The 23188-nt window shown below is 43.7% G+C and overlaps 19 non-coding genes and 1 pseudogene across 19 annotated transcripts; all 20 read left to right on the top strand.

Moving 5' to 3' along the window:
* The first annotated feature begins 309 nt into the window (after positions 1-309).
* Positions 310-428, top strand: LOC136757107 (5S ribosomal RNA). Its single transcript, XR_010819151.1, has one exon. It is a non-coding gene; the product is annotated as a 5S ribosomal RNA (ribosomal RNA).
* A 1050-nt stretch (positions 429-1478) lies between these two features.
* LOC136756468 (5S ribosomal RNA) lies at positions 1479-1597 on the top strand. Its single transcript, XR_010818551.1, has one exon. It is a non-coding gene; the product is annotated as a 5S ribosomal RNA (ribosomal RNA).
* Positions 1598-2652: 1055 nt separating this feature from the next.
* LOC136756240 (5S ribosomal RNA) lies at positions 2653-2771 on the top strand. The gene has a single exon (XR_010818337.1). It is a non-coding gene; the product is annotated as a 5S ribosomal RNA (ribosomal RNA).
* Positions 2772-3837: 1066 nt separating this feature from the next.
* On the top strand, positions 3838-3956 carry LOC136756497 (5S ribosomal RNA). The gene has a single exon (XR_010818577.1). It is a non-coding gene; the product is annotated as a 5S ribosomal RNA (ribosomal RNA).
* Positions 3957-5022: 1066 nt separating this feature from the next.
* LOC136755601 (5S ribosomal RNA) lies at positions 5023-5141 on the top strand. The gene has a single exon (XR_010817721.1). It is a non-coding gene; the product is annotated as a 5S ribosomal RNA (ribosomal RNA).
* Positions 5142-6207: 1066 nt separating this feature from the next.
* On the top strand, positions 6208-6336 carry LOC136757446 (uncharacterized; annotated as a pseudogene).
* A 1050-nt stretch (positions 6337-7386) lies between these two features.
* LOC136755600 (5S ribosomal RNA) lies at positions 7387-7505 on the top strand. Its single transcript, XR_010817720.1, has one exon. It is a non-coding gene; the product is annotated as a 5S ribosomal RNA (ribosomal RNA).
* Positions 7506-8571: 1066 nt separating this feature from the next.
* LOC136755599 (5S ribosomal RNA) lies at positions 8572-8690 on the top strand. Its single transcript, XR_010817719.1, has one exon. It is a non-coding gene; the product is annotated as a 5S ribosomal RNA (ribosomal RNA).
* Positions 8691-9745: 1055 nt separating this feature from the next.
* LOC136756876 (5S ribosomal RNA) lies at positions 9746-9864 on the top strand. The gene has a single exon (XR_010818930.1). It is a non-coding gene; the product is annotated as a 5S ribosomal RNA (ribosomal RNA).
* A 1066-nt stretch (positions 9865-10930) lies between these two features.
* Positions 10931-11049, top strand: LOC136757291 (5S ribosomal RNA). Its single transcript, XR_010819326.1, has one exon. It is a non-coding gene; the product is annotated as a 5S ribosomal RNA (ribosomal RNA).
* Positions 11050-12105: 1056 nt separating this feature from the next.
* LOC136756347 (5S ribosomal RNA) lies at positions 12106-12224 on the top strand. Its single transcript, XR_010818437.1, has one exon. It is a non-coding gene; the product is annotated as a 5S ribosomal RNA (ribosomal RNA).
* A 1058-nt stretch (positions 12225-13282) lies between these two features.
* On the top strand, positions 13283-13401 carry LOC136755598 (5S ribosomal RNA). The gene has a single exon (XR_010817718.1). It is a non-coding gene; the product is annotated as a 5S ribosomal RNA (ribosomal RNA).
* A 1066-nt stretch (positions 13402-14467) lies between these two features.
* LOC136755839 (5S ribosomal RNA) lies at positions 14468-14586 on the top strand. The gene has a single exon (XR_010817949.1). It is a non-coding gene; the product is annotated as a 5S ribosomal RNA (ribosomal RNA).
* A 1066-nt stretch (positions 14587-15652) lies between these two features.
* LOC136755838 (5S ribosomal RNA) lies at positions 15653-15771 on the top strand. The gene has a single exon (XR_010817948.1). It is a non-coding gene; the product is annotated as a 5S ribosomal RNA (ribosomal RNA).
* Positions 15772-16826: 1055 nt separating this feature from the next.
* LOC136756827 (5S ribosomal RNA) lies at positions 16827-16945 on the top strand. Its single transcript, XR_010818884.1, has one exon. It is a non-coding gene; the product is annotated as a 5S ribosomal RNA (ribosomal RNA).
* A 1055-nt stretch (positions 16946-18000) lies between these two features.
* On the top strand, positions 18001-18119 carry LOC136756581 (5S ribosomal RNA). The gene has a single exon (XR_010818656.1). It is a non-coding gene; the product is annotated as a 5S ribosomal RNA (ribosomal RNA).
* Positions 18120-19185: 1066 nt separating this feature from the next.
* On the top strand, positions 19186-19304 carry LOC136756028 (5S ribosomal RNA). The gene has a single exon (XR_010818134.1). It is a non-coding gene; the product is annotated as a 5S ribosomal RNA (ribosomal RNA).
* A 1058-nt stretch (positions 19305-20362) lies between these two features.
* LOC136755900 (5S ribosomal RNA) lies at positions 20363-20481 on the top strand. The gene has a single exon (XR_010818008.1). It is a non-coding gene; the product is annotated as a 5S ribosomal RNA (ribosomal RNA).
* A 1066-nt stretch (positions 20482-21547) lies between these two features.
* On the top strand, positions 21548-21666 carry LOC136756225 (5S ribosomal RNA). The gene has a single exon (XR_010818323.1). It is a non-coding gene; the product is annotated as a 5S ribosomal RNA (ribosomal RNA).
* Positions 21667-22724: 1058 nt separating this feature from the next.
* On the top strand, positions 22725-22843 carry LOC136756100 (5S ribosomal RNA). Its single transcript, XR_010818203.1, has one exon. It is a non-coding gene; the product is annotated as a 5S ribosomal RNA (ribosomal RNA).
* Positions 22844-23188: the final 345 nt, after the last annotated feature.

The following is a 23188-nucleotide window of genomic DNA, read 5'->3' as shown; positions in this document are numbered from 1 at the left end:
TTGAAATCCTTACTGAAATGCACACCTTCTCAAGATTGCGCTTGACTGGCGTGTCAGGCACTCAATTACAGCTGTTTTATCAAGACAATGTGTTCGTTTTGTAATACATAGTTCCGGTCTGGTGTGGCACCCCAGCTAACGCACAACGTTGCCACAATGTTGCCACAACGTGGCGTGTTAGCAGGGACTGTCTGCGGCGCGCTGGTGTGTCCCGGGCTTTAGAGTAGAGAGACAGTTCAACTGTAAGTATGAACGGCAGAAACGGATATTGCCTTCCCTTTAAGTAGAGCGTCAGGGACAGCCTCCCTGGCTTACGGCCATACTAGCCTGAATACGCCCGATCTCGTCCGATCTCGGAAACCAAGCAGGCTCGGGCCTGGTCAGTACTTGGATGGGAGACCGCCTGGGAATACCAGGTGCTGTAAGCTTTTGCATCTTTTACACACCAGAGGGCGACAAATCACGAGTTTTAACTTTGGATACACGCAATTTCATCATTATTTCAGATTTGACTTCCCCAAATACACAGGCATACAATAGATCTTGTTCTCCAACGTAAACGGTCCCTAGTAACTAGGGTACATTCGTAAATAAATTGAGCATCATGGCTAGAAGTGACTAAATGTTGCCTAATCTTTCTCATCGAGAAATGACACAATTACAGCAACACAAAAAGGAACTCCACCGGACAAAGTTCAGTGCTCACAAGGAGCCTCATTCAACACACACGGTTCCATTCCCATTCATGCAAAGCACGAAAGTGTAAAACTTGGGAACATACTTGAGAGCAAAGATCACATTCAATCTCATTCAAGGCACGGATGTGAATGCAACGGGATGAAATTACTGAAATGATGCCTGCCCTCGAACTGTGATGATGGACTACCCGACTCGCCAATAATATTGGGTTCTGGTGTATTGAAATACAGGAGCTGCTGGATTTGTGTGTTTTCTTACCCCCTCACCATAGTTTGTCAAATGTTTAAACAACTGAACTTATATTCAAGGTTTGTTTCTCTTCATATGTTTTACTGGTTTACATTTGTCTCAGCAACCTGTTGAATGATTCTTCTGCTTTCAAAACAAAATGACAACAGGATGAATGCACACACTTGAAAATACAATACATGCAATGTTATGCATCATAGTGATGCAACCTCCTTTCAGTTTCATACTGCATGTCAATTGAAATCCTTACTGAAATGCACACCTTCTCAAGATTGCGCTTGACTGGCGTGTCAGGCACTCAATTACAGCTGTTTTATCAAGACAATGTGTTCGTTTTGTAATACATAGGTCTGGTGTGGCACCCCAGCTAACGCACAACGTTGCCACAACGTTTCGTGTTAGCAGGGACTGTCTGTGGCGCGCTGGTGTGTCCCGGACTTTAGAGTAGAGAGACAGTTCAACTGCAAGTATGAGCGGAAGAAACGGATATTGCCTTCCCTTTAAGTAGAGCGTCAGGGACAGCCTCCCTGGCTTACGGCCATACTAGCCTGAATACGCCCGATCTCGTCCGATCTCGGAAGCTAAGCAGGCTCCGGCCTGGTCAGTACTTGGATGGGAGACCGCCTGGGAATACCAGGTGCTGTAAGCTTTTGCATCTTTTACACACCAGAGGGCGACAAATCACGAGTTTTAACTTTGGATACACGCAATTTCATCATTATTTCAGATTTGACTTCCCCAAATACACAGGCATACAATAGATCTTGTTCTCCAACGTAAACGGTCCCTAGTAACTAGGGTACATTCGTAAATAAATTGAGCATCATGGCTAGAAGTGACTAAATGTTGCCTAATCTTTCTCATCGAGAAATGACACAATTACAGCAACACAAAAAGGAACTCCACCGGACAAAGTTCAGTGCTCACAAGGAGCCTCATTCAACACACACGGTTCCATTCCCATTCATGCAAAGCACGAAAGTGTAAAACTTGGGAACATACTTGAGAGCAAAGATCACATTCAATCTCATTCAAGGCACGGATGTGAATGCAACGGGATGAAATTACTGAAATGATGCCTGCCCTCGAACTGTGATGATGGACTACCCGACTCGCCAATAATATTGGGTTCTGGTGTATTGAAATACAGGAGCTGCTGGATTTGTGTGTTTTCTTACCCCCTCACCATAGTTTGTCAAATGTTTAAACAACTGAACTTATATTCAAGGTTTGTTTCTCTTCATATGTTTTACTGGTTTACATTTGTCTCAGCAACCTGTTGAATGATTCTTCTGCTTTCAAAACAAAATGACAACAGGATGAATGCACACACTTGTAAATACAATACATGCAATGTTATGCATCATAGTGATGCAACCTCCTTTCAGTTTCATACTGCATGTCAATTGAAATCCTTACTGAAATGCACACCTTCTCAAGATTGCGCTTGACTGGCGTGTCAGGCACTCAATTACAGCTGTTTTATCAAGACAATGTGTTCGTTTTGTAATATATAGTTCCGGTCTGGTGTGGCACCCCAGCTAACGCACAACGTTGCCACAACGTTTCGTGTTAGCAGGGACTGTCTGCGGCGCGCTGGTGTGTCCCGGACTTTAGAGTAGAGAGACAGATCAACTGCAAGTATGAGCGGCAGAAACGGATATTGCCTTCCCTTTAAGTAGAGCGTCAGGGACAGCCTCCCTTGCTTACGACCATACTAGCCTGAATACGCCCGATCTCGTCCGATCTCGGAAGCTAAGCAGGCTTGGGCCTGGTCAGTACTTGGATGGGAGACCGCCTGGGAATACCAGGTGCTGTAAGCTTTTGCATCTCTTACACACCAGAGGGCGACAAATCACGAGTTTTAACTTTGGATACACGCAATTTCATCATTATTTCAGATTTGACTTCCCCAAATACACAGGCATACAATAGATCTTGTTCTCCAACGTAAACGGTCCCTAGTAACTAGGGTACATTCGTAAATAAATTGAGCATCATGGCTAGAAGTGACTAAATGTTGCCTAATCTTTCTCATCGAGAAATGACACAATTACAGCAACACAAAAAGGAACTCCACCGGACAAAGTTCAGTGCTCACAAGGAGCCTCATTCAACACACACGGTTCCATTCCCATTCATGCAAAGCACGAAAGTGTAAAACTTGGGAACTTACTTGAGAGCAAAGATCACATTCAATCTCATTCAAGGCACGGATGTGAATGCAACGGGATGAAATTACTGAAATGATGCCTGCCCTCGAACTGTGATGATGGACTACCCGACTCGCCAATAATATTGGGTTCTGGTGTATTGAAATACAGGAGCTGCTGGATTTGTGTGTTTTCTTACCCCCTCACCATAGTTTGTCAAATGTTTAAACAACTGAACTTATATTCAAGGTTTGTTTCTCTTCATATGTTTCACTGGTTTACATTTGTCTCAGCAACCTGTTGAATGATTCTTCTGCTTTCAAAACAAAATGACAACAGGATGAATGCACACACTTGAAAATACAATACATGCAATGTTATGCATAATAGTGATGCAACCTCCTTTCAGTTTCATACTGCATGACAATTGAAATCCTTACTGAAATGCACACCTTCTCAAGATTGCGCTTGAATGGCGTGTCAGGCACTCAATTACAGCTGTTTTATCAAGACAATGTGTTCGTTTTGTAATATATAGTTCCGGTCTGGTGTGGCACCCCAGCTAACGCACAACGTTGCCACAATGTTGCCACAACGTGGCGTGTTAGCAGGGACTGTCTGCGGCGCGCTGGTGTGTCCCGGGCTTTAGAGTAGAGAGACAGTTCAACTGTAAGTATGAACGGCAGAAACGGATATTGCCTTCCCTTTAAGTAGAGCGTCAGGGACAGCCTCCCTGGCTTACGGCCATACTAGCCTGAATACGCCCGATCTCGTCCGATCTCGGAAGCTAAGCAGGCTCTGGCCTGGTCAGTACTTGGATGGGAGACCGTCTGGGAATACCAGGTGCTGTAAGCTTTTGCATCTTTTACACACCAGAGGGCGACAAATCACGAGTTTTAACTTTGGATACACGCAATTTCATCATTATTTCAGATTTGACTTCCCCAAATACACAGGCATACAATAGATCTTGTTCTCCAACGTAAACGGTCCCTAGAAACTAGGGTACATTCGTAAATAAATTGAGCATCATGGCTAGAAGTGACTAAATGTTGCCTAATCTATCTCATCGAGAAATGACACAATTACAGCAACACAAAAAGGAACTCCACCGGACAAAGTTCAGTGCTCACAAGGAGCCTCATTCAACACACACGGTTCCATTCCCATTCATGCAAAGCACGAAAGTGTAAAACTTGGGAACATACTTGAGAGCAAAGATCACATTCAATCTCATTCAAGGCACGGATGTGAATGCAACGGGATGAAATAACTGAATTGATGCCTGCCCTCGAACTGTGATGATGGACTACCCGACTCGCCAATAATATTGGCTTCTGGTGTATTGAAATACAGGAGCTGCTGGATGTGTGTGTTTTCTTACCCCCTCACCATAGTTTGTCAAATGTTTAAACAACTGAACTTATATTCAAGGTTTGTTTCTCTTCATATGTTTTACTGGTTTACATTTGTCTCAGCAACCTGTTGAATGATTCTTCTGCTTTCAAATTAAAATGACAACAGGATGAATGCACACACTTGAAAATATAATACATGCAATGTTATGCATCATAGTGATGCAACCTCCTTTCAGTTTCATACTGCATGTCAATTGAAATCCTTACTGAAATGCACACCTTCTCAAGATTGCGCTTGACTGGCGTGTCAGGCACTCAATTACAGCTGTTTTATCAAGACAATGTGTTCGTTTTGTAATACATAGTTCCGGTCTGGTGTGGCACCCCAGCTAACGCACAACGTTGCCACAATGTTGCCACAACGTGGCGTGTTAGCAGGGACTGTCTGCGGCGCGCTGGTGTGTCCCGGGCTTTAGAGTAGAGAGACAGTTCAACTGTAAGTATGAACGGCAGAAACGGATATTGCCTTCCCTTTAAGTAGAGCGTCAGGGACAGCCTCCCTGGCTTACGGCCATACTAGCCTGAATACGCCCGATCTCGTCCGATCTCGGAAGCTAAGCAGGCTCGGGCCTGGTCAGTACTTGGATGGGAGACCGCCTGGGAATACCAGGTGCTGTAAGCTTTTGCATCTTTTACACACCAGAGGGCGACAAATCACGAGTTTTAACTTTGGATACACGCAATTTCATCATTATTTCAGATTTGACTTCCCCAAATACACAGGCATACAATAGATATTGTTCTCCAACGTAAACGGTCCCTAGTAACTAGGGTACATTCGTAAATAAATTGAGCATCATGGCTAGAAGTGACTAAATGTTGCCTAATCTTTCTCATCGAGAAATGACACAATTACAGCAACACAAAAAGGAACTCCACCGGACAAAGTTCAGTGCTCACAAGGAGCCTCATTCAACACACACGGTTCCATTCCCATTCATGCAAAGCACGAAAGTGTAAAACTTGGGAACATACTTGAGAGCAAAGATCACATTCAATCTCATTCAAGGCACGGATGTGAATGCAACGGGATGAAATTACTGAAATGATGCCTGCCCTCGAACTGTGATGATGGACTACCCGACTCGCCAATAATATTGGGTTCTGGTGTATTGAAATACAGGAGCTGCTGGATTTGTGTGTTTTCTTACCCCCTCACCATAGTTTGTCAAATGTTTAAACAACTGAACTTATATTCAAGGTTTGTTTCTCTTCATATGTTTTACTGGTTTACATTTGTCTCAGCAACCTGTTGAATGATTCTTCTGCTTTCAAAAAAAAATGACAACAGGATGAATGCACACACTTGAAAATACAATAAATGCAATGTTATGCATCATAGTGATGCAACCTCCTTTCAGTTTCATACTGCATGTCAATTGAAATCCTTACTGAAATGCACACCTTCTCAAGATTGCGCTTGACTGGCGTGTCAGGCACTCAATTACAGCTGTTTTATCAAGACAATGTGTTCGTTTTGTAATACATAGTTCCGGTCTGGTGTGGCACCCCAGCTAACGCACAACGTTGCCACAATGTTGCCACAACGTGGCGTGTTAGCAGGGACTGTCTGCGGCGCGCTGGTGTGTCCCGGGCTTTAGAGTAGAGAGACAGTTCAACTGTAAGTATGAACGGCAGAAACGGATATTGCCTTCCCTTTAAGTAGAGCGTCAGGGACAGCCTCCCTGGCTTACGGCCATACTAGCCTGAATACGCCCGATCTCGTCCGATCTCGTCCGATCTCGGAAGCCAAGCAGGCTCGGGCCTGGTCAGTACTTGGATGGGAGACCGCCTGGGAATACCAGGTGCTGTAAGCTTTTGCATCTCTTACACACCAGAGGGCGACAAATCACGAGTTTTAACTTTGGATACACGCAATTTCATCATTATTTCAGATTTGACTTCCCCAAATACACAGGCATACAATAGATCTTGTTCTCCAACGTAAACGGTCCCTAGTAACTAGGGTACATTCGTAAATAAATTGAGCATCATGGCTAGAAGTGACTAAATGTTGCCTAATCTTTCTCATCGAGAAATGACACAATTACAGCAACACAAAAAGGAACTCCACCGGACAAAGTTCAGTGCTCACAAGGAGCCTCATTCAACACACACGGTTCCATTCCCATTCATGCAAAGCACGAAAGTGTAAAACTTGGGAACATACTTGAGAGCAAAGATCACATTCAATCTCATTCAAGGCACGGATGTGAATGCAACGGGATGAAATTACTGAAATGATGCCTGCCCTCGAACTGTGATGATGGACTACCCGACTCGCCAATAATATTGGGTTCTGGTGTATTGAAATACAGGAGCTGCTGGATTTGTGTGTTTTCTTACCCCCTCACCATAGTTTGTCAAATGTTTAAACAACTGAACTTATATTCAAGGTTTGTTTCTCTTCATATGTTTTACTGGTTTACATTTGTCTCAGCAACCTGTTGAATGATTCTTCTGCTTTCAAAACAAAATGACAACAGGATGAATGCACACACTTGAAAATACAATACATGCAATGTTATGCATCATAGTGATGCAACCTCCTTTCAGTTTCATACTGCATGTCAATTGAAATCCTTACTGAAATGCACACCTTCTCAAGATTGCGCTTGAATGGCGTGTCAGGCACTCAATTACAGCTGTTTTATCAAGACAATGTGTTAGTTTTGTAATACATTGGTCTGGTGTGGCACCCCAGCTAACGCACAACGTTGCCACAACGTTTCGTGTTAGCAGGGACTGTCTGCGGCGCGCTGGTGTGTCCCGGACTTTAGAGTAGAGAGACAGTTCAACTGTAAGTATGAACGGCAGAAACGGATATTGCCTTCCCTTTAAGTAGAGCGTCAGGGACAGCATTCCTGGCTTACGGCCATACTAGCCTGAATACGCCCGATCTCGTCCGATCTCGGAAGCTAAGCAGGCTCGGGCCTGGTCAGTACTTGGATGGGAGACCGCCTGGGAATACCAGGTGCTGTAAGCTTTTGCATCTTTTACACACCAGAGGGCGACAAATCACGAGTTTTAACTTTGGATACACGCAATTTCATCATTATTTCAGATTTGACTTCCCCAAATACACAGGCATACAATAGATCTTGTTCTCCAACGGAAACGGTCCCTAGTAACTAGGGTACATTCGTAAATAAATTGAGCATCATGGCTAGAAGTGACTAAATGTTGCCTAATCTTTCTCATCGAGAAATGACACAATTACAGCAACACAAAAAGGAACTCCACCGGACAAAGTTCAGTGCTCACAAGGAGCCTCATTCAACACACACGGTTCCATTCCCATTCATGCAAAGCACGAAAGTGTAAAACTTGGGAACATACTTGAGAGCAAAGATCACATTCAATCTCATTCAAGGCACGGATGTGAATGCAACGGGATGAAATTACTGAAATGATGCCTGCCCTCGAACTGTGATGATGGACTACCCGACTCGCCAATAATATTGGGTTCTGGTGTATTGAAATACAGGAGCTGCTGGATTTGTGTGTTTTCTTACCCCCTCACCATAGTTTGTCAAATGTTTAAACAACTGAACTTATATTCAAGGTTTGTTTCTCTTCATATGTTTTACTGGTTTACATTTGTCTCAGCAACCTGTTGAATGATTCTTCTGCTTTCAAAACAAAATGACAACAGGATGAATGCACACACTTGAAAATACAATACATGCAATGTTATGCATCATAGTGATGCAACCTCCTTTCAGTTTCATACTGCATGTCAATTGAAATCCTTACTGAAATGCACACCTTCTCAAGATTGCGCTTGAATGGCGTGTCAGGCACTCAATTACAGCTGTTTTATCAAGACAATGTGTTAGTTTTGTAATATATAGTTCCGGTCTGGTGTGGCACCCCAGCTAACGCACAACGTTGCCACAACGCTGCCACAACGTGGCGTGTTAGCAGGGACTGTCTGCGGCGCGCTGGTGTGTCCCGGGCTTTAGAGTAGAGAGACAGTTCAACTGTAAGTATGAACGGCAGAAACGGATATTGCCTTCCCTTTAAGTAGAGCGTCAGGGACAGCCTCCCTGGCTTACGGCCATACTAGCCTGAATACGCCCGATCTCGTCCGATCTCGGAAGCTAAGCAGGCTCGGGCCTGGTCAGTACTTGGATGGGAGACCGCCTGGGAATACCAGGTGCTGTAAGCTTTTGCATCTTTTACACACCAGAGGGCGACAAATCACGAGTTTTAACTTTGGATACACGCAATTTCATCATTATTTCAGATTTGACTTCCCCAAATACACAGGCATACAATAGATCTTGTTCTCCAACGTAAACGGTCCCTAGTAACTAGGGTACATTCGTAAATAAATTGAGCATCATGGCTAGAAGTGACTAAATGTTGCCTAATCTTTCTCATCGAGAAATGACACAATTACAGCAACACAAAAAGGAACTCCACCGGACAAAGTTCAGTGCTCACAAGGAGCCTCATTCAACACACACGGTTCCATTCCCATTCATGCAAAGCACGAAAGTGTAAAACTTGGGAACATACTTGAGAGCAAAGATCACATTTAATCTCATTCAAGGCACGGATGTGAATGCAACGGGATGAAATTACTGAAATGATGCCTGCCCTCGAACTGTGATGATGGACTACCCGACTCGCCAATAATATTGGGTTCTGGTGTATTGAAATACAGGAGCTGCTGGATTTGTGTGTTTTCTTACCCCCTCACCATAGTTTGTCAAATGTTTAAACAACTGAACTTATATTCAAGGTTTGTTTCTCTTCATATGTTTTACTGGTTTACATTTGTCTCAGCAACCTGTTGAATGATTCTTCTGCTTTCAAAACAAAATGACAACAGGATGAATGCACACACTTGAAAATACAATACATGCAATGTTATGCATCATAGTGATGCAACCTCCTTTCAGTTTCATACTGCATGTCAATTGAAATCCTTACTGAAATGCACACCTTCTCAAGATTGCGCTTGACTGGCGTGTCAGGCACTCAATTACAGCTGTATTATCAAGACAATGTGTTCGTTTTGTAAAATATAGTTCCGGTCTGGTGTGGCACCCCAGCTAACGCACAACGTTGCCACAACGTTTCGTGTTAGCAGGGACTGTCTGCGGCGCGCTGGTGTGTCCCGGACTTTAGAGTAGAGAGACAGTTCAACTGCAAGTATGAGCGGCAGAAACGGATATTGCCTTCCCTTTAAGTAGAGCGTCAGGGACAGCCTCCCTGGCTTACGGCCACACTAGCCTGAATACGCCCGATCTCGTCCGATCTCGGAAGCTAAGCAGGCTCGGGCCTGGTCAGTACTTGCATGGGAGACCGCCTGGGAATACCAGGTGCTGTAAGCTTTTGCATCTTTTACACACCAGAGGGCGACAAATCACGAGTTTTAACTTTGGATACACGCAATTTCATCATTATTTCAGATTTGACTTCCCCAAATACACAGGCATACAATAGATCTTGTTCTCCAACGTAAACGGTCCCTAGTAACTAGGGTACATTCGTAAATAAATTGAGCATCATGGCTAGAAGTGACTAAATGTTGCCTAATCTTTCTCATCGAGAAATGACACAATTACAGCAACACAAAAAGGAACTCCACCGGACAAAGTTCAGTGATCACAAGGAGCCTCATTCAACACACACGGTTCCATTCCCATTCATGCAAAGCACGAAAGTGTAAAACTTGGGAACATACTTGAGAGCAAAGATCACATTCAATCTCATTCAAGGCACGGATGTGAATGCAACGGGATGAAATTACTGAAATGATGCCTGCCCTCGAACTGTGATGATTGACTACCCGACTCGCCAATAATATTGGGTTCTGGTGTTTTGAAATACAGGAGCTGCTGGATTTGTGTGTTTTCTTACCCCCTCACCATAGTTTGTCAAATGTTTAAACAACTGAACTTATATTCAAGGTTTGTTTCTCTTCAAATGTTTTACTGGTTTACATTTGTCTCAGCAACCTGTTGAATGATTCTTCTGCTTTCAAAACAAAATGACAACAGGATGAATGCACACACTTGAAAATACAATACATGCAATGTTATGCATCATAGTGATGCAACCTCCTTTCAGTTTCATACTGAATGTCAATTGAAATCCTTACTGAAATGCACACCTTCTCAAGATTGCGCTTGACAGGAGTGTCAGGCACTCAATTACAGCTGTTTTATCAAGACAATGTGTTCGTTTTGTAATATATAGTTCCGGTCTGGTGTGGCACCCCAGCTAACGCACAACGTTGCCACAATGTTGCCACAACGTGGCGTGTTAGCAGGGACTGTCTGCGGCGCGCTGGTGTGTCCCGGGCTTTAGAGTAGAGAGACAGTTCAACTGTAAGTATGAACGGCAGAAACGGATATTGCCTTCCCTTTAAGTAGAGCGTCAGGGACAGCCTTCCTGCCTTACGGCCATACTAGCCTGAATACGCCCGATCTCGTCCGATCTCGGAAGCCAAGCAGGCTCGGGCCTGGTCAGTACTTGGATGGGAGACTGCCTGGGAATACCAGGTGCTGTAAGCTCTTGCACCTTTTAATAAACTAGAGGGCGACATATCACGAGTTTTAACTTTGGATACACACAATTTCATCATTATTTCAGATTTTACTTCCCCAAATACACAGGCATACAATAGATCTTGTTCTCCAACGTAAACGGTCCCTAGTAACTAGGGTACATTCGTAAATAAATTGAGCATCATGGCTAGAAGTGACTAAATGTTGCCTAATCTTTCTCATCGAGAAATGACACAATTACAGCAACACAAAAAGGAACTCCACCGGACAAAGTTCAGTGCTCACAAGGAGCCTCATTCAACACACACGGTTCCATTCCCATTCATGCAAAGCACGAAAGTGTAAAACTTGGGAACATACTTGAGAGCAAAGATCACATTCAATCTCATTCAAGGCACGGATGTGAATGCAACGGGATGAAATTACTGAAATGATGCCTGCCCTCGAACTGTGATGATGGACTACCCGACTCGCCAATAATATTGGGTTCTGGTGTATTGAAATACAGGAGCTGCTGGATTTGTGTGTTTTCTTACCCCCTCACCATAGTTTGTCAAATGTTTAAACAACTGAACTTATATTCAAGGTTTGTTTCTCTTCATATGTTTTACTGGTTTACATTTGTCTCAGCAACCTGTTGAATGATTCTTCTGCTTTCAAAACAAAATGACAACAGGATGAATGCACACACTTGAAAATACAATACATGCAATGTTATGCATCATAGTGATGCAACCTCCTTTCAGTTTCATACTGCATGTCAATTGAAATCCTTACTGAAATGCACACCTTCTCAAGATTGCGCTTGACTGGCGTGTCAGGCACTCAATTACAGCTGTATTATCAAGACAATGTGTTCGTTTTGTAAAATATAGTTCCGGTCTGGTGTGGCACCCCAGCTAACGCACAACGTTGCCACAACGTTTCGTGTTAGCAGGGACTGCCTGCGGCGCGCTGGTGTGTCCCGGACTTTAGAGTAGAGAGACAGTTCAACTGCAAGTATGAGCGGCAGAAACGGATATTGCCTTCCCTTTAAGTAGAGCGTCAGGGACAGCCTCCCTGGCTTACGGCCATACTAGCCTGAATACGCCCGATCTCGTCCGATCTCGGAAGTCAAGCAGGCTTGGGCCTGGTCAGTACTTGGATGGGAGACCGCCTTGGAATACCAGGTGCTGTAAGCTTTTGCATCTTTTACACACCAGAGGGCGACAAATCACGAGTTTTAACTTTGGATACACGCAATTTCATCAATATTTCAGATTTTACTTCCCCAAATACACAGGCATACAATAGATCTTGTTCTCCAACGTAAACGGTCCCTAGTAACTAGGGTACATTCGTAAATAAATTGAGCATCATGGCTAGAAGTGACTAAATGTTGCCTAATCTTTCTCATCGAGAAATGACACAATTACAGCAACACAAAAAGGAACTCCACCGGACAAAGTTCAGTGCTCACAAGGAGCCTCATTCAACACACACGGTTCCATTCCCATTCATGCAAAGCACGAAAGTGTAAAACTTGGGAACATACTTGAGAGCAAAGATCACATTCAATCTCATTCAAGGCACGGATGTGAATGCAACGGGATGAAATTACTGAAATGATGCCTGCCCTCGAACTGTGATGATGGACTACCCGACTCGCCAATAATATTGGGTTCTGGTGTATTGAAATACAGGAGCTGCTGGATTTGTGTGTTTTCTTACCCCCTCACCATAGTTTGTCAAATGTTTAAACAACTGAACTTATATTCAAGGTTTGTTTCTCTTCATATGTTTTACTGGTTTACATTTGTCTCAGCAACCTCAGCAAGAATGATTCTTCTGCTTTCAAAACAAAATGACAACAGGATGAATGCACACACTTGAAAATACAATACATGCAATGTTATGCATCATAGTGATGCAACCTCCTTTCAGTTTCATACTGCATGTCAATTGAAATCCTTACTGAAATGCACACCTTCTCAAGATTGCGCTTGACTGGCGTGTCAGGCACTCAATTACAGCTGTATTATCAAGACAATGTGTTCGTTTTGTAATATATAGTTCCGGTCTGGTGTGGCACCCCAGCTAACGCACAACGTTGCCACAACGTTTCGTGTTAGCAGGGACTGTCTGCGGCGCGCTGGTGTGTCCCGGACTTTAGAGTAGAGAGACAGTTCAACTGCAAGTATGAGCGGCAGAAACGGATATTGCCTTCCCTTTAAGTAGAGCGTCAGGGACAGCCTCCCTGGCTTACGGCCATACTAGCCTGAATACGCCCGATCTCGTCCGATCTCGGAAGCTAAGCAGGCTCGGGCCTGGTCAGTACTTGGATGGGAGACCGCCTGGGAATACCAGGTGCTGTAAGCTTTTGCATCTTTTACACACCAAAGGGCGACAAATCACAAGTTTTAACTTTGGATACACGCAATTTCATCATTATTTCAGATTTGACTTCCCCAAATACACAGGCATACAATAGATCTTGTTCTCCAACGTAAACGGTCCCTAGTAACTAGTGTACATTTGTAAATAAATTGAGCATCATGGCTAGAAGTGACTAAATGTTGCCTAATCTTTCTCATCGAGAAATGACACAATTACACCAACACAAAAAGGAACTCCACCGGACAAAGTTCAGTGCTCACAAGGAGCCTCATTCAACACACACGGTTCCATTCCCATTCATGCAAAGCACGAAAGTGTAAAACTTGGGAAAATACTTGAGAGCAAAGATCACATTCAATCTCATTCAAGGCACGGATGTGAATGCAACGGGATGAAATTACTGAAATGATGCCTGCCCTCGAACTGTGATGATGGACTACCCGACTCGCCAATAATATTGGGTTCTGGTGTATTGAAATACAGGAGCTGCTGGATTTGTGTGTTTTCTTACCCCCTCACCATAGTTTGTCAAATGTTTAAACAACTGAACTTATATTCAAGGTTTGTTTCTCTTCATATGTTTTACTGGTTTACATTTGTCTCAGCAACCTGTTGAATGATTCTTCTGCTTTCAAAACAAAATGACAACAGGATGAATGCACACACTTGAAAATACAATACATGCAATGTTATGCATCATAGTGATGCAACCTCCTTTCAGTTTCATACTGCATGTCAATTGAAATCCTTACTGAAATGCACACCTTCTCAAGATTGCGCTTGACTGGCGTGTCAGGCACTCAATTACAGCTGTTTTATCAAGACAATGTGTTCGTTTTGTAATATATAGTTCCGGTCTGGTGTGGCACCCCAGCTAACGCACAACGTTGCCACAATGTTGCCACAACGTGGCGTGTTAGCAGGGACTGTCTGCGGCGCGCTGGTGTGTCCCGGGCTTTAGAGTAGAGAGACAGTTCAACTGTAAGTATGAACGGCAGAAACGGATATTGCCTTCCCTTTAAGTAGCGCGTCAGGGACAGCCTCCCTGGCTTACGGCCATACTAGCCTGAATACGCCCGATCTCGTCCGATCTCGGAAGCTAAGCAGGCTCGGGCCTGGTCAGTACTTGGATGGGAGACCCCCTGGGAATACCAGGTGCTGTAAGCTTTTGCATCTTTTACACACCAAAGGGCGACAAATCACGAGTTTTAACTTTGGATACACGCAATTTCATCATTATTTCAGATTTGACTTCCCCAAATACACAGGCATACAATAGATCTTGTTCTCCAACGTAAACGGTCCCTAGTAACTAGTGTACATTTGTAAATAAATTGAGCATCATGGCTAGAAGTGACTAAATGTTGCCTAATCTTTCTCATCGAGAAATGACACAATTACACCAACACAAAAAGGAACTCCACCGGACAAAGTTCAGTGCTCACAAGGAGCCTCATTCAACACACACGGTTCCATTCCCATTCATGCAAAGCACGAAAGTGTAAAACTTGGGAAAATACTTGAGAGCAAAGATCACATTCAATCTCATTCAAGGCACGGATGTGAATGCAACGGGATGAAATTACTGAAATGATGCCTGCCCTCGAACTGTGATGATGGACTACCCGACTCGCCAATAATATTGGGTTCTGGTGTATTGAAATACAGGAGCTGCTGGATTTGTGTGTTTTCTTACCCCCTCACCATAGTTTGTCAAATGTTTAAACAACTGAACTTATATTCAAGGTTTGTTTCTCTTCATATGTTTTACTGGTTTACATTTGTCTCAGCAACCTGTTGAATGATTCTTCTGCTTTCAAAACAAAATGACAACAGGATGAATGCACACACTTGAAAATACAATACATGCAATGTTATGCATCATAGTGATGCAACCTCCTTTCAGTTTCATACTGCATGTCAATTGAAATCCTTACTGAAATGCACACCTTCTCAAGATTGCGCTTGACTGGCGTGTCAGGCACTCAATTACAGCTGTTTTATCAAGACAATGTGTTCGTTTTGTAATATATAGTTCCGGTCTGGTGTGGCACCCCAGCTAACGCACAACGTTGCCACAATGTTGCCACAACGTGGCGTGTTAGCAGGGACTGTCTGCGGCGCGCTGGTGTGTCCCGGGCTTTAGAGTAGAGAGACAGTTCAACTGTAAGTATGAACGGCAGAAACGGATATTGCCTTCCCTTTAAGTAGCGCGTCAGGGACAGCCTCCCTGGCTTACGGCCATACTAGCCTGAATACGCCCGATCTCGTCCGATCTCGGAAGCTAAGCAGGCTCGGGCCTGGTCAGTACTTGGATGGGAGACCCCCTGGGAATACCAGGTGCTGTAAGCTTTTGCATCTTTTACACACCAAAGGGCGACAAATCACGAGTTTTAACTTTGGATACACGCAATTTCATCATTATTTCAGATTTGACTTCCCCAAATACACAGGCATACAATAGATCTTGTTCTCCAACGTAAACGGTCCCTAGTAACTAGTGTACATTCGTAAATAAATTGAGCATCATGGCTAGAAGTGACTAAATGTTGCCTAATCTTTCTCATCGAGAAATGACACAATTACACCAACACAAAAAGGAACTCCACCGGACAAAGTTCAGTGCTCACAAGGAGCCTCATTCAACACACACGGTTCCATTCCCATTCATGCAAAGCACGAAAGTGTAAAACTTGGGAAAATACTTGAGAGCAAAGATCACATTCAATCTCATTCAAGGCACGGATGTGAATGCAACGGGATGAAATTACTGAAATGATGCCTGCCCTCGAACTGTGATGATGGACTACCCGACTCGCCAATAATATTGGGTTCTGGTGTATTGAAATACAGGAGCTGCTGGATTTGTGTGTTTTCTTACCCCCTCACCATAGTTTGTCAAATGTTTAAACAACTGAACTTATATTCAAGGTTTGTTTCTCTTCATATGTTTTACTGGTTTACATTTGTCTCAGCAACCTGTTGAATGATTCTTCTGCTTTCAAAACAAAATGACAACAGGATGAATGCACACACTTGAAAATACAATACATGCAATGTTATGCATCATAGTGATGCAACCTCCTTTCAGTTTCATACTGCATGTCAATTGAAATCCTTACTGAAATGCACACCTTCTCAAGATTGCGCTTGACTGGCGTGTCAGGCACTCAATTACAGCTGTTTTATCAAGACAATGTGTTCGTTTTGTAATATATAGTTCCGGTCTGGTGTGGCACCCCAGCTAACGCACAACGTTGCCACAACGTTTCGTGTAAGCAGGGACTGTCTGCGGCGCGCTGGTGTGTCCCGGACTTTAGAGTAGAGAGACAGTTCAACTGCAAGTATGAGCGGCAGAAACGGATATTGCCTTCCCTTTAAGTAGAGCGTCAGGGAGAGCCTCCCTGGCTTACGGCCATACTAGCCTGAATACGCCCGATCTCGTCCGATCTCGGAAGCCAAGCAGGCTCGGGCCTGGTCAGTACTTGGATGGGAGACCGCCTGGGAATAACAGGTGCTGTAAGCTTTTGCATCTTTTACACACCAGAGGGCGACAAATCACGAGTTTTAACTTTGGATACACGCAATTTCATCATTATTTCAGATTTGACTTCCCCAAATACACAGGCATACAATAGATCTTGTTCTCCAACGTAAACGGTCCCTAGTAACTAGGGTACATTCGTAAATAAATTGAGCATCATGGCTAGAAGTGACTAAATGTTGCCTAATCTTTCTCATCGAGAAATGACACAATTACAGCAACACAAAAAGGAACTCCACCGGACAAAGTTCAGTGCTCACAAGGAGCCTCATTCAACACACACGGTTCCATTCCCATTCATGCAAAGCACGAAAGTGTAAAACTTGGGAACATACTTGAGAGCAAAGATCACATTCAATCTCATTCAAGGCACGGATGTGAATGCAACGGGATGAAATTACTGAAATGATGCCTGCCCTCGAACTGTGATGATGGACTACCCGACTCGCCAATAATATTGGGTTCTGGTGTATTGAAATACAGGAGCTGCTGGATTTGTGTGTTTTCTTACCCCCTCACCATAGTTTGTCAAATGTTTAAACAACTGAACTTATATTCAAGGTTTGTTTCTCTTCATATGTTTTACTGGTTTACATTTGTCTCAGCAACCTGTTGAATGATTCTTCTGCTTTCAAAACAAAATGACAACAGGATGAATGCACACACTTGAAAATACAATACATGCAATGTTATGCATCATAGTGATGCAACCTCCTTTCAGTTTCATACTGCATGTCAATTGAAATCCTTACTGAAATGCACACCTTCTCAAGATTGCGCTTGACTGGCGTGTCAGGCACTCAATTACAGCTGTTTTATCAAGAGAATGTGTTCGTTTTGTAATATATAGTTCCGGTCTGGTGTGGCACCCCAGCTAACGCACAACGTTGCCACAACGTTTCGTGTTAGCAGGGACTGTCTGCGGCGTGCTGGTGTGTCCCGGACTTTAGAGTAGAGAGACAGTTCAACTGCAAGTATGAGCGGCAGAAACGGATATTGCCTTCCCTTTAAGTAGAGCGTCAGGGACAGCCTCCCTGGCTTACGGCCATACTAGCCTGAATACGCCCGATCTCGTCTGATCTTGGAAGCTAAGCAGGCTCGGGCCTGGTCAGTACTTGGATGGGAGACCACCTGGGAATACCAGGTGCTGTAAGCTTTTGCATCTTTTACACACCAGAGGGCGACAAATCACGAGTTTTAACTTTGGATACACGCAATTTCATCATTATTTCAGATTTGACTTCCCCAAATACACAGGCATACAATAGATCTTGTTCTCCAACGTAAACGGTCCCTAGTAACTAGGGTACATTCGTAAATAAATTGAGCATCATGGCTAGAAGTGACTAAATGTTGCCTAATCTTTCTCATCGAGAAATGAAACAATTACAGCAACACAAAAAGGAACTCCACCGGACAAAGTTCAGTGCTCACAAGGAGCCTCATTCAACACACACGGTTCCATTCCCATTCATGCAAAGCACGAAAGTGTAAAACTTGGGAACATACTTGAGAGCAAAGATCACATTCAATCTCATTCAAGGCACGAATGTGAATGCAACGGGATGAAATTACTGAAATGATGCCTGCCCTCGAACTGTGATGATGGACTACCCGACTCGCCAATAATATTGGGTTCTGGTGTATTGAAATACAGGAGCTGCTGGATTTGTGTGTTTTCTAACCCCCTCACCATAGTTTGTCAAATGTTTAAACAACTGAACTTATATTCAAGGTTTGTTTCTCTTCATATGTTTTACTGGTTTACATTTGTCTCAGCAACCTGTTGAATGATTCTTCTGCTTTCAAAACAAAATGACAACAGGATGAATGCACACACTTGAAAATACAATACATGCAATGTTATGCATCATAGTGATGCAACCTCCTTTCAGTTTCATACTGCATGTCAATTGAAATCCTTACTGAAATGCACACCTTCTCAAGATTGCGCTTGACTGGCGTGTCAGGCACTCAATTACAGCTGTTTTATCAAGAGAATGTGTTCGTTTTGTAATATATAGTTCCGGTCTGGTGTGGCACCCCAGCTAACGCACAACGTTGCCACAATGTTGCCACAACGTGGCGTGTTAGCAGAGACTGTCTGCGGCGCGCTGGTGTGTCCCGGGCTTTAGAGTAGAGAGACAGTTCAACTGTAAGTATGAACAGCAGAAACGGATATTGCCTTCCCTTTAAGTAGAGCGTCAGGGACAGCCTCCCTGGCTTACGGCCATACTAGCCTGAATACGCCCGATCTCGTCCGATCTCGGAAGCTAAGCAGGCTCGGGCCTGGTCAGTACTTGGATGGGAGACCGCCTGGGAATACCAGGTGCTGTAGGCTTTGGCATCTTTTACACACCAGAGGGCGACAAATCACGAGTTTTAACTTTGGATACACGCAATTTCATCATTATTTCAGATTTGACTTCCCCAAATACACAGGCATACAATAGATCTTGTTCTCCAACGTAAACGGTCCCTAGTAACTAGGGTACATTCGTAAATAAATTGAGCATCATGGCTAGAAGTGACTAAATGTTGCCTAATCTTTCTCATCGAGAAATGACACAATTACAGCAACACAAAAAGGAACTCCACCGGACAAAGTTCAGTGCTCACAAGGAGCCTCATTCAACACACACGGTTCCATTCCCATTCATGCAAAGCACGAAAGTGTAAAACCTGGGAACATACTTGAGAGCAAAGATCACATTCAATCTCATTCAAGGCACGGATGTGAATGCAACGGGATGAAATTACTGAAATGATGCCTGCCCTCGAACTGTGATGATGGACTACCCGACTCGCCAATAATATTGGGTTCTGGTGTATTGAAATACAGGAGCTGCTGGATTTGTGTGTTTTCTTACCCCCTCACCATAGTTTGTCAAATGTTTAAACAACTGAACTTATATTCAAGGTTTGTTTCTCTTCATATGTTTTACTGGTTTACATTTGTCTCAGCAACCTCAGCAAAAATGATTCTTCTGCTTTCAAAACAAAATGACAACAGGATGAATGCACACACTTGAAAATACAATACATGCAATGTTATGCATCATAGTGATGCAACCTCCTTTCAGTTTCATACTGCATGTCAATTGAAATCCTTACTGAAATGCACACCTTCTCAAGATTGCGCTTGACTGGCGTGTCAGGCACTCAATTACAGCTGTTTTATCAAGACAATGTGTTCGTTTTGTAATATATAGTTCCGGTCTGGTGTGGCACCCCAGCTAACGCACAACGTTGCCACAACGTTTCGTGTTAGCAGGGACTGTCTGGGGCGTGCTGGTGTGTCCCGGACTTTAGAGTAGAGAGACAGTTCAACTGCAAGTATGAGCGGCAGAAACGGATATTGCCTTCCCTTTAAGTAGAGCGTCAGGGACAGCCTCCCTGGCTTACGGCCATACTAGCCTGAATACGCCCGATCTCGTCTGATCTCGGAAGCTAAGCAGGCTCGGGCCTGGTCAGTACTTGGATGGGAGACCACCTGGGAATACCAGGTGCTGTAAGCTTTTGCATCTTTTACACACCAGAGGGCGACAAATCACGAGTTTTAACTTTGGATACACGCAATTTCATCATTATTTCAGATTTGACTTCCCCAAATACACAGGCATACAATAGATCTTGTTCTCCAACGTAAACGGTCCCTAGTAACTAGGGTACATTCGTAAATAAATTGAGCATCATGGCTAGAAGTGACTAAATGTTGCCTAATCTTTCTCATCGAGAAATGACACAATTACAGCAACACAAAAAGGAACTCCACCGGACAAAGTTCAGTGCTCACAAGGAGCCTCATTCAACACACACGGTTCCATTCCCATTCATGCAAAGCACGAAAGTGTAAAACTTGGGAACATACTTGAGAGCAAAGATCACATTCAATCTCATTCAAGGCACGGATGTGAATGCAACGGGATGAAATTACTGAAATGATGCCTGCCCTCGAACTGTGATGATGGACTACCCGACTCGCCAATAATATTGGGTTCTGGTGTATTGAAATACAGGAGCTGCTGGATTTGTGTGTTTTCTTACCCCCTCACCATAGTTTGTCAAATGTTTAAACAACTGAACTTATATTCAAGGTTTATTTCTCTTCATATGTTTTACTGGTTTACATTTGTCTCAGCAACCTGTTGAATGATTCTTCTGCTTTCAAAACAAAATGACAACAGGATGAATGCACACACTTGAAAATACAATACATGCAATGTTATGCATCATAGTGATGCAACCTCCTTTCAGTTTCATACTGCATGTCAATTGAAATCCTTACTGAAATGCACACCTTCTCAAGATTGCGCTTGACTGGCGTGTCAGGCACTCAATCACAGCTGTTTTATCAAGACAATGTGTTCGTTTTGTAATATATAGTTCCGGTCTGGTGTGGCACCCCAGCTAACGCACAACGTTGCCACAATGTTGCCACAACGTGGCGTGTTAGCAGGGACTGGCTGCGGCGCGCTGGTGTGTCCCGGGCTTTAGAGTAGAGAGACAGTTCAACTGTAAGTATGAACGGCAGAAACGGATATTGCCTTCCCTTTAAGTAGAGCGTCAGGGACAGCCTCCCTGGCTTACGGCCATACTAGCCTGAATACGCCCGATCTCATCCGATCTCGGAAGCCAAGCGGGCTCGGGCCTGGTCAGTACTTGGATGGGAGACCGCCTGGGAATACCAGGTGCTGTAAGCTTTTGCACCTTTTACACACCAGAGGGCGACAAATCACGAGTTTTAACTTTGGATACACACAATTTCATCATTATTTCAGATTTTACTTCCCCAAATATACAGGCATACAATAGATCTTGTTCTCCAACGTAAACGGTCCCTAGTAACTAGGGTACATTCGTAAATAAATTGAGCATCATGGCTAGAAGTGACTAAATGTTGCCTAATCTTTCTCATCGAGAAATGACACAATTACAGCAACACAAAAAGGAACTCCACCGGACAAAGTTCAGTGCTCACAAGTAGCCTCATTCAACACACACGGTTCCATTCCCATTCATGCAAAGCACGAAAGTGTAAAACTTGGGAACATACTTGAGAGCAAAGATCACATTCAATCTCATTCAAGGCACGGATGTGAATGCAACGGGATGAAATTACTGAAATGATGCCTGCCCTCGAACTGTGATGATGGACTACCCGACTCGCCAATAATATTGGGTTCTGGTGTATTGAAATACAGGAGCTGCTGGATTTGTGTGTTTTCTTACCCCCTCACCATAGTTTGTCAAATGTTTAAACAACTGAACTTATATTCAAGGTTTGTTTCTCTTCATATGTTTTACTGGTTTACATTTGTCTCAGCAACCTCAGCAAAAATGATTCTTCTGCTTTCAAAACAAAATGACAACAGGATGAATGCACACACTTGAAAATACAATACATGCAATGTTATGCATCATAGTGATTTAACCTCCTTTCAGTTTCATACTGCATGTCAATTGAAATCCTTACTGAAATGCACACCTTCTCAAGATTGCGCTTGACTGGCGTGTCAGGCACTCAATTACAGCTGTATTATCAAGACAATGTGTTCGTTTTGTAAAATATAGTTCCGGTCTGGTGTGGCACCCCAGCTAACGCACAACGTTGCCACAACGTTTCGTGTTAGCAGGGACTGTCTGCGGCGCGCTGGTGTGTCCCGGACTTTAGAGTAGAGAGACAGTTCAACTGCAAGTATGAGCGGCAGAAACGGATATTGCCTTCCCTTTAAGTAGAGCGTCAGGGACAGCCTCCCTGGCTTACGGCCATACTAGCCTGAAAACGCCCGATCTCGTCCGATCTCGGAAGCTAAGCAGGCTCGGGCCTGGTCAGTACTTGGATGGGAGACTGCCTGGGAATACCAGGTGCTGTAAGCTTTTGCATCTTTTACACACCAGAGGGCGACAAATCACGAGTTTTAACTTTGGATACACGCAATTTCATCATTATTTCAGATTTGACTTCCCCAAATACACAGGCATACAATAGATCTTGTTCTCCAACGTAATCGGTCCCTAGTAACTAGGGTACATTCGTAAATAAATTGAGCATCATGGCTAGAAGTGACTAAATGTTGCCTAATCTTTCTCATCGAGAAATGACACAATTACAGCAACACAAAAAGGAACTCCACCGGACAAAGTTCAGTGCTCACAAGGAGCCTCATTCAACACACACGGTTCCATTCCCATTCATGCAAAGCACGAAAGTGTAAAACTTGG

The sequence above is a fragment of the Amia ocellicauda genome, chromosome 8, assembly GCF_036373705.1.
Source record: "Amia ocellicauda isolate fAmiCal2 chromosome 8, fAmiCal2.hap1, whole genome shotgun sequence".
Lineage (NCBI taxonomy): Eukaryota > Metazoa > Chordata > Actinopteri > Amiiformes > Amiidae > Amia > Amia ocellicauda.
This window is presented reverse-complemented; position numbering and strand designations above follow the sequence as displayed.